The following is a 17,077-nucleotide window of genomic DNA, read 5'->3' as shown; positions in this document are numbered from 1 at the left end:
ATGCCATATATAGAAATGCAACACTTGCTAAAATATAAGAAATGTGTGCATCATGTAATAATATCAAAATCTTACTTCACAGCTTTACATGTTGATATCTTACAATATTATGAATTGCTACTATTACCATCATTCAAACTTGTAATGTGAATGAATGTCAAGACTTGACATCATCTTTAAAGAGATACATCATGATAGGAATCATGATGGGAATATGTCTCTTGAATTTATAAGGTTTTAAATTCAAGAATGACTTATCTCAAGTATAGCATGTAGACAGGGGGAGTTAAGGTTAACTCCATTATCAATTGATTGTCATCATTAAAAAGGGGGAGATTGTTGAATCTCGGATTTTGATGATGAAGTCAATTGTCATTTGTTGTCTAATCTATGTGTTGAGATAGGTGTGCAGGATTAACTACGATGAAAGTAAGACATGCAGTAGGAGTTGCGCCGGAGTCATGACAATGATCACGTTGGGAGTTCGAGAGCTCAACGGAAGTTCGGGCAGTCGTCGGAGGTTCTGCGGGAACAAATCCGAGAAGTCCAGAAGCTTGCCAAAGAAGCTCGTCGGAACTTGCCAAGTGGATCGTTGCAAGTCCTGGAGTTTTCCGGAAGTCCGCAGGAGAATCACCAAGGGTTCATTGGATGATCGACGGAAGTTCGCCGGAAACTCGCCGGAAGATGCGATTGACGCACCGGAGCAAGCTGCAGAAATTGTCTTAGGATTTATCGTAGTTAGCACTAATGATTAAGTTGAAAATGGGAGGTGATCCCATTAGCTTAATCTTGGGGCAATTGGGCCCCTGAAAAACCTAAATTGGGTCGAATGGATCAACCCATTCGGACCCTGATTGCTATGGGAGGTGCAACCGCCCAAGCCAGGAGGTGCAACCGCTTGGGCTAAGTCTCCCAGGGAGACTAGGCGGTGCAACCGCCCCAGCCAGGAGGTGCAACCGCTTGGGCTCCGTCTCCGAGCGAGACTGGGCGGTGCAACCTCTCTTGACAAGAGGTGGCACTACCTGAGCTCAAGTTTCGAGATCTGCCAAGCGGTGCAACCGCCCTAGTCAGGAGGTGCAACCGTGTTAGGACTCTAGCTTGGAGAGTCCTAATTGAGAGGGACATTCTGTTAGGACTCTAGCTAGAAGAGTCCTAATTGAGAGGGGCATTCATGTAGGAGGTTTTTCCTTAGAGAAGAATTTGGAGTTGTAAGGGAATATGAGTCTTGAGTAGGAGTCCTATTAGGAGTTGGTTAGAAGTAAGAGTCTTAAGTAGGAGTCCTATTAGGAGTTAGGGTTTAGAAGCCCTATAAATAGCCTTGTATTCCTTCTCTTTTGATAAGCAATAGATGAATCTTTTCTGCAGCCTTTGAGCTGCAACTTGGAGGGAGGAACCCCTATAGAGTTCCAATGAGGCCGATCTCCTAAAGAGATCAACCCCAAGTTTAGAATTCTGCAAGGGTTCTAACACCTGGTATCAGAGCAGCGTTCTTGGCATCTCGCTGCCCTTCCACTGCCATCCATCACCCTCCACAACCGCCCAAAGCAATTCCCACAATTGCTTAAAAGATCGTCGCCGAATTCCGCCATCATCTCCTCCACCGCGGATCATCCTTTGATCTCCCCGTGAATTGCAACAGGTTTTGGTTTCCTACCTTATTGCTACTGCAATTTAGTTATCCTTATTCAAAAATCCAAAAAAAAAAAACTGTTCCTATATTGCTGGATAAACCTTTCGTCACAAAGTTTTCATCTCTACGACGAAAGATACATTGCAGAATTCCAGCCGCATAGTACCATCTGTTTGATCTTGCTACTATGCTTTTTCTATCCAAATTTCTATGAAATTTTTATGACATCTTTAACACTTCCTAACAGAAGATTTTTCTTTGGTTTTTTCAAAAAATTCTCAATATAAACTATTGATCTTTTACGTCAAATCTGCTATACTTGAAAATCTGCACTGTAAAATTTCAACCGCATAGCACTGTTTGTTTGATCTTGAAACTACATTGTTTCTATCCAAATCTCTACGAAATTTTTATGATAGCTTTGAAACTTCCTAACAGTGGATTTCCCTTTAGTTTTATTAAAAAATTCTCAATATAAACTACTGATCTTTTACGTCCAATCTGCTATACCTAAAAATCTGTGCTGCTGAAAATTTCAGCCGCATATTGTTGCCTTAACCCATCTATTTGCAATCTTTTTTGAATGAAATTTCTTATACACTTCATAGATCATCTTGGATTCCATCTAAGATTAATCTATTAAGAAATTCATATCTAAAAATGATTTTATGTTGCTACAAATTTTCATCGTAACCCGCTGAAATTTTTCGACGAGAATTCTGCAATCGCAACTTGCACCAATTTCCTTGCTGTTATACTACCGAAATTTTCTTGATTAAATTAGATATCCTTGCTGTCATATAAACTGTGATTTTGCTATCAGTTCCCTCCTCAATTCTCATAAGTTTTTGGTAGAAATTACGTCGAGATATCGTTGTTTCTTCGACGACAATTCTACTCTTACAAGACACCACATACTTGCTGCAACTTCCACTGATTTCTATCAAACCTTTGCTACCATATACCACAGATCCAAAACATTCATCCATAGCCCTAAAACTCTGCTAAACCACACCCTCAAACTGCACACAAAATAGGCCTAAATCGTAGCCTACGTCCATCGATCCACCAATCCTTTCGACCATCACTTCTCTCAAATATACATGCCTTTAACCTGACAACAAAAGAGAGATCTTAACATCATATATTTGGAGGCATATACTATGGCATCTAAGGAGGCAATCAATGCTAAATTTGAAGCCTTGGAGGCACGAATGGAGGATAAGATTCGGACGCTCTTTACCGAAGTCAGATTAGGCCGACCACTAAGCCCGAAAAAATCATATCACAGAGAGAGCTTTGCTCAATCGCACCAGGCTCGAAGAGATGAGTTTAAAGGGAGGGGAGGCTCTATGACTGAACTCAACTATCCATGCATGAGAGTGGACTTCCCTAGATGGGAAGAAGGAGACCCGATTGGTTGGATCTCGCGCGTAGAGCGATATTTTCAGTACCACAAAACCGCGGATGCATCTATGGTGAAAATTGTAGCTATACATCTTGAAGGGGATGCTATACAGTGGTTTGACTAGTTTGAACATACTTATGGAGTCCTTTCATGGCAACAATTCAAAGAAGGATTGCTGATCCGCTTCAGACCAACCGATTACGAGAATATTGCTGGACAACTAGCAAAGATCCGACAAACTTCCACCATTAAGGAGTACCAAACCAGGTTTGAAAGGTTATCTAATCAAACTCATGATTGGTCTCAAAAATAGCTATTGAGGACCTTCATTGAGGGCTTGAAGCCGGAGATCCGAGGAGAAGTTAAAGCGCAACAACCGTATACGCTTATGGTAGCCATCTCTTTCGCACGACATCAAGAGGAGCAATTGAACCATGAAGCTCGGAGGACTAGGGTCACTCCTCAACCAGTAATATTGAAGCCCTCAGCCCCTCCTACTATCGACCAAGTCCCTACACCAAAGAGGTTAACAAGAGAAGAGCTTCGGGAACAATATGCGAAGGGGTTATGTTGGCATTGTGACGAGCCGTGGAGCCGTGAGCATCGCTGTAGTAAAGGGAGACTTCTTATGATTGAACTGATAGAAAAAGAGGTCATTGAACATCTAGAAGAGAGCCTTGATCATGAAAAAGAAGATGCAAAAGAAGAGCCACAACCGACCGAAGCTACGGTACATACACTAGCTGGCTACTCAAACCCGCAAACGATGAAAGTTGGAGGCCTTCTCAAACAACAACCGATTACTGTTCTCATCGACACGGGCAGCACTAATAACTTCATAAACAGTAAGGTTGCTGTCCATATAAACTTACCTATTGAGAATTACAACAGGTTTGTCGTTAAGGTCGCCAATGGATGGATTTTGAAGTATGATCGTAGGCGCCCACAAGTGAAACTATTGCTGATCATAAGGCCTTACCAAGAGATAATTGCATATTTCTTCCTTCTCCCACTTGATGATCATGAAGCCATCATCATAATTAAATGGTTGATGACATTATGTGATATTTCTTGGAATTTTATGCAACTAATTATGAAATTTTACAGTAAGGAGAAACAGGTGATACTGCAAGGGAAACGTGAGGGGGACGTAACGATGATTTGCACACAACAAATGGAGAAGGTTTTGCATAAAGCATGCAGGGGCTTTTTGGTACAACTTGAGCAGCAAATTAAAGGAGAGCCAATAGAATTTGAAGATCCAAATCTACTTCCTTTGCTTGCAGAATTTTCAGATATATTTGACGAACCGCGCAACCTACCTCTTACCCGTCGGCATGATCATTGTATAACGATTCTTCTAGGAAAATCTCCAGCAAATGCTCAGCCATATCAGTATCCACATCTCCAGAAGTATGAAATAGAAAGGATTGTAAAAGAGATGCTCAAAACAGGAGTTATTTGGCCATGTTGCAGCCCCTACTCTTCACCGGTGCTCCCCATACGAAAGAAGGATGGAATATGACGTTTATGTGTTGATTACCGAGCTCTCAATGGCATAACCATCAAGGATAAATACCCTATTCTAGTAGTAGATGAGTTGCTAAGGGAGCACAAATCTTCACAAAGCTGGACCTTCGATCCGGGTATCATCAAATACGAGTATGCGAAGAAGACATACCGAAAACCACCTTTTGAACACACAATAACCACTATGAATTTTTGCTTTCTTCAAAAGAAGGTGGAATATCTTGGGCATATCATATCAGAGGAAGGTGTGAGAGTAGACCCCTTCAAAATTGGAGCAATGCTAAACTGGCTGACCCCGAGGAACATAAAATTGCTACATGGCTTTCTGGGTTTAATAGGCTACTACTGCAAGTTTGTGAAAAACTATGGAGAGATCAGTGCACCACTTACTTCCTTACTAAAAAAAGATGTCTTCTAATGGTCGGACAGAGCCTCCGCTACCTTTGACAAACTTAAGGCAGCTATGACGACGACGCCGGTGCTAACACTACCAGATTTCAACCGACCCTTCATTATTGAGGCCAACACATTTGGAGTCGGAATTAGAGCCATTCTCATGCAAGATGGTGGACCACTCACATACACTAGCAAGGCATTATCTCCCTCCCATCAAAATAAATCAACATATGATAAGGAGATGCTCGCCATTGTGCGTGCAGCAACGAGGTGGAGACCCTACTTGATTGGTCGACGATTTCAAATTAAAACCGACCATAAAAGCCTCAAGTACTTTTTGGAGCAAAAGATATCATCCCCTGAGCAGCAAAAATGGGTAATAAAACTTCTTCGATTTGATTATGAAATAACTTACAAAAAGGGGAAAGAGAATGTTCTTGCAGATGCGCTTTCGCAGCTACCCGAGCAAATTAAAGTTTCGATCATTTCACTTCCGACCAGCGACTTCCTTGAGGATATTAAGATGGAATGGCAGGAAAATTCGGAGACCAGTAAGATAAAAAAAAAAAAATTAGAGGAAGCACCAAGCTCCGTGGCTCATTACAATCGGAACTCAAAAGAATTATGCTATAAGGGACGCATTGTGCTTGTGACAAATTCTACTTGCATATTCAAGAGCAGATTTTGGACAAAGTTATTCCATATGCAGGGTACTAAATTGAAAAGGAGTAAGACATATCACCCACAAACCAACAGCCAGACGAAAGTTTTAAATAGGTGCTTGGAGACAGCCCAAAGCCACCCACCAAATATGAGAACCCAAAGAGAACTCCAGACCCAGCCAAGTGCCATTATTGATTGACGGTGTTAGGATCGAGGGCACTAAGAGGGGGGGGGTGAATTAGTGCAGCGGAAAACTTTCTGCGATTAAAATCGAAAGCTGCGTTCGAACGATAAAAACAACTTATGTATGAAAGTTGATACTAAGCAAGGTTAAAGTCAAACTATGCAGGCAGTTTGCAGCTATGATGAAAACCAGAATATCGGCGAAAACTGAAATCCGGCGTTCGTACGAAGAAACTGATTTACATCTAAATGCTGATTTGTAAATCACTTGATTAGATAAGACGCAGTTTAAGCAGGAGTATAAAGGCAGTGTGCAGTTATGGTAAAGCTCAAAATGTAAACGCAATCTGCAATATGATGATCATACGAAAAAGCATATTTACGTCTAAACGCAGATTTACGTCTAAACACAGATTTACGTCTAAACGCAGATTTACGTCTGAACCTTGAATCTCGTTCATAAAATCGCAGAGGGTAGTAAGCTATTGAGAAGTTTGTAGTGAAGGTAAAATGCTCAAAGGAAATGCAAACCGAGATTTAGAGTGGTTCGGTCAATCTTGACCTACTCCACTTTTGGCTTCCTCCACCGACGAGGTCACCGACGTCAACTAGAGGCCTTCCTTCAATAGGCGAAGGCCGACCACCCTCTTACAGATTCACTCCTTTTGACGGGCTTAGGAGACAACCCTTACAAAAGTTTTCTCTCCTCTCTTTACAACTCAAACTTTGAAGAACAGAAAGAGGAGAACTAGCAGTTTTGAGCTCTAAGAACCACAGAAAGACAGCAAGATTTCGAGTGTGTGTTCTATGCTTTCAGTGCTGAATGGGTGGGGTATTTATAGGCCCCAACCCAGTTCAAATTTGGAGCTCAAATCTGTCAATTTTCGGAATTTCGGGATCAGGTAGTTGCACCTCCTAAATGGGGCGGTTGCACCGCCTGGCAGAGCTCGAAGACTGAGCCTCTGGGCGGTGCCACCTCTGTCAGGGGCGGTTGCACCTCTCTGCTAGAGCTCGAAGACCGAGCTCAAGCGGGTGCACCGCCTGACTAGGGAGGTTGCACCTCCTAGCAGAGCTCGAAACATGAGCTCTGGCGGTGCTACCTCTTGACAGAAGAGGTTACACCACCCAGTCTCGCTCGGAGACTGAGCCCGGGGCGGTTGCACTGCCCACAGCAATCAGGGTCCGAATGGGTTAATCCATTCGGCCCAATTAGATTCTTTTAGGGGCCCAATTGCCCCAAGATTAAGCTAATGGGATCACCTCCCATTTCTAACTTAATCAATGTGCTAACTACGATTATTTCCTAAGACATATTCTGCAGCTTGCTTCGGTGCGTTAATCACTTCTTCCGGCGAGTTTCCGGCGAACTTCGGTCGATCATTCGACGAACCCTCGGTGATCCTCCTGCGGACTTCCGGCAAACTCCTGGACTTGCAACGATCCACTTGGCAAGTTTCGACGAGCTCCTTTAGCAAGCTTCTGGACTTCTCGGATTTGTTCCCGCAGAACCTCCGACGACTGTCCGAACTTCTGTCGAGCTCTTGAACTCCCAACGTGATCATTGTCATGACTCCGGCCCAACTCCTACTGCATGTCTTACTTTCATCGTAGTTAATCCTGCACACTTATCTCAACACATAGATTAGACAAACAATTGACAATTGACTTCATCATCAAAATCCGAGATTCAACAATCTCCCCCTTTTTTATGATGACAATCAATTGATAATGGAGTTAACCTTAACTCCCCCTGTCTATATGCCATACTTCTTGAATTTAAATCCTTTATAAATTCAAGAGACATATTCCCATCATGATTCCTATCAAGATGTATCTCTTTGAAGATGATGTCAAGGCTTGACATTCATTTTCAAATATAACAAGTTTGAATGATGGTAATTGTAGCAATTCATCATATTGTAAGATATCGACATGTAAAGCTGTGAAGCAAGATTTTGATATCATTACATGATATACACATTTCGAATATTTTAGCAAGTGTAGCATTGCATCACATGGTAAGATATCAGTTCGTACGATGCAAATTTTTGTTTGATATCTTGATACAGGGCATATAGCAATCATATATTTCTTGGTGATGCAAGTATAGCCTAATCATAGCAATGATAGCAATCATATATTTCTTGGTGATGCAAGTATAGCCTAATCATAGCAATGATAGTAATCATATATTTCTTGGTGATGCAAGTATGGCCTAATCATAGCATTAGTGATAGCAACCATATCAACATCAGTGATAGCAAACATATCAGCATCAGTGATAGCAACCATATCAACATCAGTGATAGCAAACATATCAATTCATATATTTCTCTCCCTTTGTCATCAACAAAAAGCATGGTAGATGTGATTCCAGGAGAACAATATAAGCAGGTTATCAAGCACATAAAGGAAGGGATGACACGTATAATGCTTTGAATACCTCTTCTCCTTGTATGTTATAATTCTTTGTGCATGAAAGAGGAAACTCATTTTTCCAAAAAAAATTTACATAAGAGTGTACAGGAAAATCCGATTTTTAGAATTCAAATTGTTAAGCAAATCCAAAAATGAAATGAACTTTTCCATGCATTCGGACATAATTTCCAACATGTTATTTGATCAAGTGATGCCAAAGCATGTAATACTAATCAAGTGATTTGATCATTCAATAAAGTCCGAAAAATAATTTTAACTAGTTTAAGTATTCGGACACATCAACATTCCTAATTCTCTTCTTGTAAAATCAAATTGTTCTTCACTTAGAGGTTTTGTAAAAAATTGAAGTTTCATATCAATGTCATATTACTGACTTATCAACTACATTGGTATGTCACTTTATATTTATCAAGGCACAAGGTTTTCAAAACATTTAGTTTCAATGTAAAATCCGAGATAAACAACAAGAGATGTTTGTAACTTTGCATATGCTCACAGATCAAGGTAAATATGGAGTTTACAACATATCATATTAAAGACAAAGTCCATCATGAGGAGTTTATAACAACAGCGGATGATTGTGTTCATACAAGCTCATTCATGAGGTGGAAAGTTAAAGTGCCTAAATAAAGAGTCAAATTGTCGATAAATTTGCTGCAGCTCAGCTACGATTTGATCTTGTCGATGTTCAAGCCGTTCTTGTCTTTGTTCGAATCGGTCCATTCGAATCCCAATATCTTCGACAGATGACGTGTGAGTTTGCTCAAATGGATATGTTTCCTCAAAGGGACAGATCGGAGGAGATTGGGTACCCCTAAAGACTGGTGTTTCCGGTTCTGGTTTAGGTTGAGGGGGATAAGTTCTTCTTGGCATTCTAACCCAGTTATTGTTTCTATAAAAACATCTTAATCGGTGAAGTAGATTTTTATTAATTGTGCTGAATCTATCTACTTTTATTACTTCTTCTTCCGGTGGTATTAGAATATCGTAGGCTTTCATTATTCTAGTTATTATTCCACCATATGGGAGCATCATGTCTTTCTTAGATAGTTCTAACATGTTTTGTTGGATAAGATAACCAAGACAGATGTCATGTCCTTTCATGATCATATACATAGTTCCTAATTCTAATTGGCTTACTTCATCATGATGATATTGTTTAGGAAGAATGATGCTAGTTAGGATGTGATGAAGTACCTTAGTGTTTAGAGGCAGTAAATGTTCACAACTTTTAGGAACAAATGCTAAGTTCGGATTGGCAAAAATTGTTTGTAGGGCTTCAACGTATGTTGTTCCAACATTTTCATCATCCCATGATCCTCTAAAGTAAAGTCCTCTTCTTTTCATGGGAATGCCTATCATGTCACAAATGAATCTATCCGTAATTGAAATGTGTTGTCCTAAGAGATAGGTGGACATCCTTTCTTCTTCATCTACTAGTATGTTGTTGTAAAACAATCTTACTAGTCTTGGATAGATGGGTTCATTAATTTGTAATATAGGGAGTAGATCTAAGTTTGCAAACCACTGGATTGTCTCTAAGTCTCTTAGCTCACTTAAATCTACGTATTTTCCCTTGTTGACACTCCGAAGTTCAAAAGAGGAAAATTTTTCAACATGGTATTTTGAATCGAAAAGGGTGGAATCAAAGTCTTCTACTAATCTCCTCTTTCCTTTGTCCCTTGAGGATCTTCTAGATGTTGAATCTCGTATTTTGATGATGAAACTACTTGATATATGTTTATGATTTAATCTGCGTTTTGAGTGACGCAGGATGCCTTGATCAGGATGAGACAATTAAAGCAGGAAAATCATGTTGTGCCGAAGGATCATGTCAGAAGATTGGACGTCGGGCCGGTGGATCGGTCGACGTATCGACAGAAGGCTTCGGGCCGTGGACTCGGGCATCGGGCCAAGAAGAGCGGGTATTGTGCCAAGGATATCGGAGTTGCAGAGTCAACTGGCCGATTGGGCAATAGGCTGCACGAGAGGACGATGCGCCGAAGAATCGGACGAAGCGTCGAGGGACCAATGACATGTCGGACAACTTGGTTAATTGCTTAGGATTAATTGTCTCGATCGAAGTTTTGATTTGGTGTGCAGGATTAACTACGATGAGAGTAAGACAAGCAGCAGGTGTTGCGCCGAAGTCAAGATCATGATCACGTTGGGAGTTCGAGAGTTCGACGGAAGTTCGGACGGTCGTCGGAGGTTCAGAGAGAACAGATCCGAGAAGTCCAGAAGCTTGCCAAGCGAAGCTCGTCGGAACTCGCCAAGTGGATCGTCGCAAAATCCAGGAGTATGCCGGATGTCCGCAGAAGGATCACCGAGGGTTATCGGTTGATCGACGGAAGTTGGCCGGAAACTCGCCGGAAGAAGCGATTGACGCATCGGAGCAAGCTGCAGAAGTTGTCTTAGAGATAATCGTAGTTAGCACGATGATTAAGCATGAAAATGGGAGGTGATCCCATTAGCTTAATCTTGGGGCAATTGGGCCCCTGAAAAGATTCAAAGTGGGTCGAATGGAGTGAACCATTCGGACCCTGATTGCACCAGGAGGTGCAACCGCCCCAGCCAGGAGGTGCAACCGCCTGGGCTGTGGGGTTGAGAGGTGCAACCGCCCCAGCCAGGAGGTGCAACCGCCTGGGCTGTGGGGCTGGGAGGTGCAACCGCCCCAGCCAGGAGGTGCAACCGCCAGGGCTGCACGGCTGGGAGGTGCAACCGCCCCAGCCAAGAGGTTGCACCGCCAGAGCTCAAGTTCCGAGCTCTGCCAGGCGATGCAACCACCAAGCTCAGTCTTCGAGCTTTGGCAGAGAGGTGCATCAGCCTGAGCTCAGTCTCGAGCTCTGCCAGGTGATGCATTCACCAAGCTCAGTCTTCGAGCTTTGGCAGAGAGGTGGATCAGCCTGAGCTCAGCTTGGAGCTCTGCCAGGTGATGCAACCACCGAGCTCTGTTTTGAGCTCTGCCAGGTGATGCAATCACCAAGCTCAGTCTTCGAGCTCTGCCAGGTGATGCAACCATCGAGCTCAGTCTTCGAGCTTTGGCAGAGAGGAGCAATCGGCAGAGCTCAGTCTTCGAGCTCTGCCAGGCGGTGCCACCTCTCCAGTCGAGAGGTGCAACCGCCTGATCCCAGAAATTCTGGGATTTGATCGATTTGATCGTTTTGAGCTCGAATTTTGAATTGGTTTGGGGCCTATAAATACCCCACCCATTCAGCACTGAAAAGATACAGACCCATACCGAAATTGTGATCTTTTCTGTGATTCTAAAGAGCTCAAAAGTGTTGTAAAGCCTTTAAGTCTCCTCCTTCTGTTCTTCAAGTTTTCAATTGTAAAGTGAGGAGAGAAAGGTCTGTAAAGGTTGTCTCCTAAGCCTGTCAAAAGGAGAGAAACTGTAAGAGGAAAGTTTGGCCTTCGCCCATTGAAGGAAGGCACCTAGTTGACGTCGGCAACCTCATCGGTGGAGGAAGCCAAAAGTGGAGTAGGTCAAGGCTGACCGAACCACTCTAAATCTCTGGTTTGCGTTTATTTTCGAGCACTTTATCATTACTGCAAACCTCCCTCATCACTACTGCTCTCTGCGCTTTCACGAACAAGTTCTAAGTGCTGTTCTTCCAAATCTGCATTCAGACGTAAACTCGTATTTTCATACATTACAGTTTACGTTTACGTTTGATTCTGCAGAACTGTTTTCCGCGCTTTTACGAACGAGCTTCCTTGCAGTTTACGCTTACATTTTAATCCTATTAATAACTGCAATCTGTCCTCTACGATTTTACGAACGAGTTTCAACATTTAGACGTAAAACTGCATTCAGACGTAAATCGGCTTTCCTCGCTCAATCATCAGATTTCAGTTCACGTTTACGTCTTGATTTCAACTGCATACTGCCTTCTGCGAGTATACAAACGAGTTTCAAAGTTTAGACGTAAATCTGCGTCTAGACGTAAAACTGCGTTTAGACGTAAATCTGCGTTTAGACGTAAAACTGCGTTTAGACGTAAAACTGCGTTTAGACGTAAATCTGCGTTTAGACGTAAAACTGCGTTTAGACGTAAAACTGCGTTTAGACGTAAATCTGCGTTTAGACGTAAATCTGCATTTAGACGTAAATCTGAGTTTAGACGCAAAACTGCGCTTAGACGCAAAACTGCGCTTAAACGCAATCTGCGCTTAGACGCAAACTGCACTTAGATACAAACTGAGAATTTGCTTTTGCATCATAATAGTTTTTGAACGAACGCAGCTTTTGGTTCTTAAATTATTATAAGATTTCCGCTGCACTAATTCACCCCCCCCCCTCTTAGTGCTCTTGATCCTAACACTAGATCCCATAACTACTGCTGTTTAGAATAATAGTGATGAGCAAAAGTAAACGAATCAAGAAACAGAGTTCAAGGGCTTCTTAGAGAGTACCTTAATGAGATCTTCAAGAGAGGGAAGGAATGTTGATGCTTTGCTTCGAAATGAAGGGTATTTGGGATGCTAAGATGGGGAAAATGGGGATGGAGGAGGCTTGGGAGAGTAGAAGAGGGAAGGAAATGAGTTGGGGTCGGTTTCACCGTCGGCCCTAGCTTGAGTTATAAAGGGGCAGAGTTGCGGGCGGTTGCACCTCTGGCTGGAGCGGTGCAACCGCTCGCAACACATGAAAGCTGGAGGTGCTACCTCCAACTGGGGCGGTGCCATCGCTTGGTGAGCATTTGTTCTGATCTGAGAATTTTTCTGTCTTGAGGAGAATTTTCATTCACAGCAATCAACTTTTACTTGCGTAATTACGTAAGTATTTTCATTTTAAGATAGGGACTTTTGCACGATCAAGGTAGATTTTTAACGTGCACATTATTAATGTCGTACACATGTTTGTGATAGTTTCTTCAAGTTGATAAGTCTTGCAAGTTCATGATAGAGTTAGTCATTTCATGATACAGAGTTAAATTCGAAGGTTATGAATGGATGAAATTGATGGGTTCGAAAATCCAGGGATATGTGAATTTGGGAATCATACGTTTCTAATTTTGAATAGAATTGTATCTAGGTCACATTTATGATTTTACCCTTGTTGTTGTCTCCGAAGGTGACATAGCCTTCGTCTATGCTAGTGAGCTTAGAGAATTGAGATGGATCTCCGGTCATATGCCTTGAGCATCCACTATCAAGGTACCAACTCTTGCTCCTAGCTTATGATGGTGTGGGTTTCTACAAGAAAGGATGATTTTTAGATACCCATTTGCTTTTGGGTGCCTCAAAGATAGATCTACATTGTTTATCATGTTGCATAGAGTTTATCATGGTTCCTTTAGGAACCCAAGTTAGTTTGTTTGGACTTATTTTCTTGAATGGACAATAATGCGTCTTGTGTCCAAATTTGCAACAAAAGTAGCATTTGGTTTGTGTTGAACATGTAAGATGGGGCCTTTTATGAAGGTGGTTGGATTTAGGTGAGGACTTCTCACAAATCAAATTCCACTCCTTTTTGGAACGTGACCCTTGTTTGCAAGGATCAAGTTCAAGGAACATTTACTGCCTCGAATTTCTTCAAGGTGTCCTTAAGTAGCAGGTTTTCTTTTTGGAGAGTTTCTAGATCATGACATTTAATACATGAATTTAAACTATCATGATATTCAGTTTTTAACTTATCAAAATCATAAGTAAGATTATCATGCTCCTTTTTTAGCAATTTGTGTTTTCTATTGATAATCTTGCATTCATCAAATAAGTCATGGAAGGCATTTAATAATTCATCGAAAGATAAATCAGCATCTAATAAATTTGTTACCTCATCTTCGATGGCCATTAAGGCATAATGAGCAACTTGCTCGGTGTTGGACTCCTCTTCTTCGGATGCGCTCGAATCATCCCATGTTGCTTTGAGCGCCTTCTTCTTTGTTGTTCTCTTTTTGGCTTGGGGACAATCACTCTTGTAGTGTCCCGACTTTTTGCACTCATAGCAAATAACTTGGTCCTTCTTGGGTTCAAGTTTATTTTTAGTGTCATTTTTTAACTTGTTTCTTTTAATGAATTTTTTAAATTTTCTTGTTAGAAGTGCCAAGTCATCGTCACAGTCCTCATCACTTGAGTTTTCTTTTAAGTGGTCTTCCAAAGTTCTAAGTGCCATATCCTTCCTGTTCTTTGGAAGGATGTCTTCTTGCTCTTCATGAGCTTTGCAAGTCATCTCGTAGGTCATTAATGACTCAATTAGTTCTTCAAGAGGGAAGTTGTTTAGATCTTTTGCCTCTTGAATAGCAATGACTTTAGGATCCCAACTCTTAGGAAGGGATCTTAGAATCTTATTTATGAGCTCAAAATTCGAAAAACTTTTTTCGAGTCCTTTTAGACTATTGACGACATCCGTGAAACGGGTAAACATGTCGCCAATAGTCTCACTCGGTTTCATTCGGAAAAGTTCGAAGGAGTGTAACAAAAGATTGATTTTTGACTCTTTCACTCTACTTGTGCCTTCATGAGTCACTTCAAGTGTGTGCCAAATATCAAATGCAGTTTCACAAATCGAAACGCGATTAAACTCGTTTTTATCTAGTGCGCAAAATAAGGCATTCATAGCCATTGCATTAAGAGCGAAAGCCTTCTTCTCCAAATCATTCCAATCGATCATTGGAAGAGAAGACTTCAAAAAACCATTTTCGATAAGATTCCAAAGTTCAACATCCATAGAGATAAGAAAGATCCTCATTCAGGTCTTCCAATAGGTGTAGTCCGTCCCATTAAACATGGGTGGACGTGTAATCGAATGACCCTCTTGGTTTCCGGCGTAAGCCATCTCTCTTGGGTTTTAATCCATTTGAGAGTTAACCGGGCTCTGATACCAATTGTTAGGATCGAGAGCACTAAGAGGGGGGGGGGGGGGGGGGGTGAATTAGTGTAGCGGAAAACTTTCTGCGATTAAAATCGAAAGCTGCGTTCGAACGATAAAAACAACTTCTGTATGAAAGTTGATACTAAGCAAGGTTCAAGTCAAACTATGCAGGCAGTTTGCAGCTATGATGAAAACCAGAATATCGGCGCAAGTCGAAATCCGGCGTTCGTACGAAGAAACTGATTTACGTCTAAATGCTGATTCGTAAATCACTTGATTAGTTAAGACGCAGTTTAAGCAGGAGTATAAACGCAGTGTGCAGTTATGGTAAAGCTCAAAATGTAAACGCAATCTGCAATATGATGATCATACGAAAAAGCAGATTTACGTCTAAACGTAGATTTACGTCTAAACACAGATTTATGCCTGAACCTTGAAACTCGTTCGTAAAATCGCAGAGGGCAGTAAGCTATTGAGAAGTTTGCAGTGAAGGTAAAATGCTCAAAGGAAATGCAAACCGAGATTTAGAGTGGTTCGGTCTATCTTGACCTACTCCACTTTTGGCTTCCTCCACCGACGAGGTCACCGACGTCAACTAGAGTCCTTCCTTCAATAGGCGAAGGTCAACCACCCTCTTACAGATTCACTCCTTTTGACGGGCTTAGGAGACAACCCTTACAGAAGTTTTCTCTCCTCTCTTTACAACTCAAACTTTGAAGAACAGAAAGAGGAGAACTAGTAGTTTTGAGTTCTAAGAACCACAGAAAGATAGCAAGATTTCGAGTTTGTGTTCTGTGCTTTCAGTGCTGAATAGGTGGGGTATTTATAGGCCCCAACCCAGTTCAAATTTGGAGCTCAAATCTGTCAATTCCCGAAATTTCGGGATCAAGCGGTTGCACCTCTTGACTAGGGCGGTTGCACCGCCTGGCAGAGCTCGAAGACTGAGCCTCTGGGTGGTGCCACCTCTGTCAGGGGCGGTTGCACCTCTCTGCTAGAGCTCGAAGACCGAGCTCAAGCGGTTGCACCGCCTGACTAGGGAGGTTGCACCTCTTGGCAGAGCTTGAAACATGAGCTCTGGCGGTGCTACCTCTTGACAGAAGAGGTTGCACCGCCCAGTCTCGCTCGGAGAGTGAGCCCGGGGCGGTGCCACCTCTTGGCTGGGGCGGTTGCACCGCCCACAGCAATCAGGGTCCGAATGGGTTAATCCATTCGGCCCAATTTGATTCTTTCAGGGGCCCAATTGCCCCAAGATTAAGCTAATGGGATCACCTCCCATTTCTAACTTAATCAATGTGCTAACTATGATTATTTCCTAAGACATATTCTGCAGCTTGCTCCAGTGCGTCAATCGCTTCTTCCGACGAGTTTCCGACGAACTTCCGTCGATCATCCGACGAACCCTCGGTGATCCTCCTACGGACTTCCGGCAAACTCCTGAACTTACGACGATCCACTTGGCAAGTTCCGACGAGCTCCTTTGGCAAGCTTCTGGACTTCTCGGATTTGTTCCCGCAGAACCTCCGACGACTGTCTGAACTTCCATCGAGCTCTTGAACTCCCAATGTGATCATTGTCATGACTCCGACCCAACTCCTACTGCATGTCTTACTTTCATCGTAGTTAATCCTGCACACTTATCTCAACACACATATTAGACAAACAATTGACAATTGACTTCATCATCAAAATCCGAGATTCAACAGACGGATCGTGACTCGACGACGACGACCCACTAATGAAGTGCTAATACATTGGGCGAACCTACCAATAGAAGATGCCACTTGAGAGAACTATGACGACTTGAAGATCAAATTCCTAGAATTCATGAATCATCAGCCTCGAGGACAAGGCTGATTTGAAGATGGCGGGTCTGTTAGGACTCTAGCTTGGAGAGTCCTAATTGAGTGGGACATTCTGTTAGGACTCTATCTAGAAGAGTCCTAATTGAGAGGGGCATTCATGTAGGAGGATTTTCCTTAGAGAAGAATTTGGAGTTGTAAGGGAATAGGAGTCT

The sequence above is a fragment of the Musa acuminata genome, chromosome BXJ2-8 (assembly GCF_036884655.1).
Source record: "Musa acuminata AAA Group cultivar baxijiao chromosome BXJ2-8, Cavendish_Baxijiao_AAA, whole genome shotgun sequence".
NCBI classification, from domain to species: Eukaryota; Viridiplantae; Streptophyta; class Magnoliopsida; order Zingiberales; family Musaceae; genus Musa; species Musa acuminata.
This window is presented reverse-complemented; position numbering follows the sequence as displayed.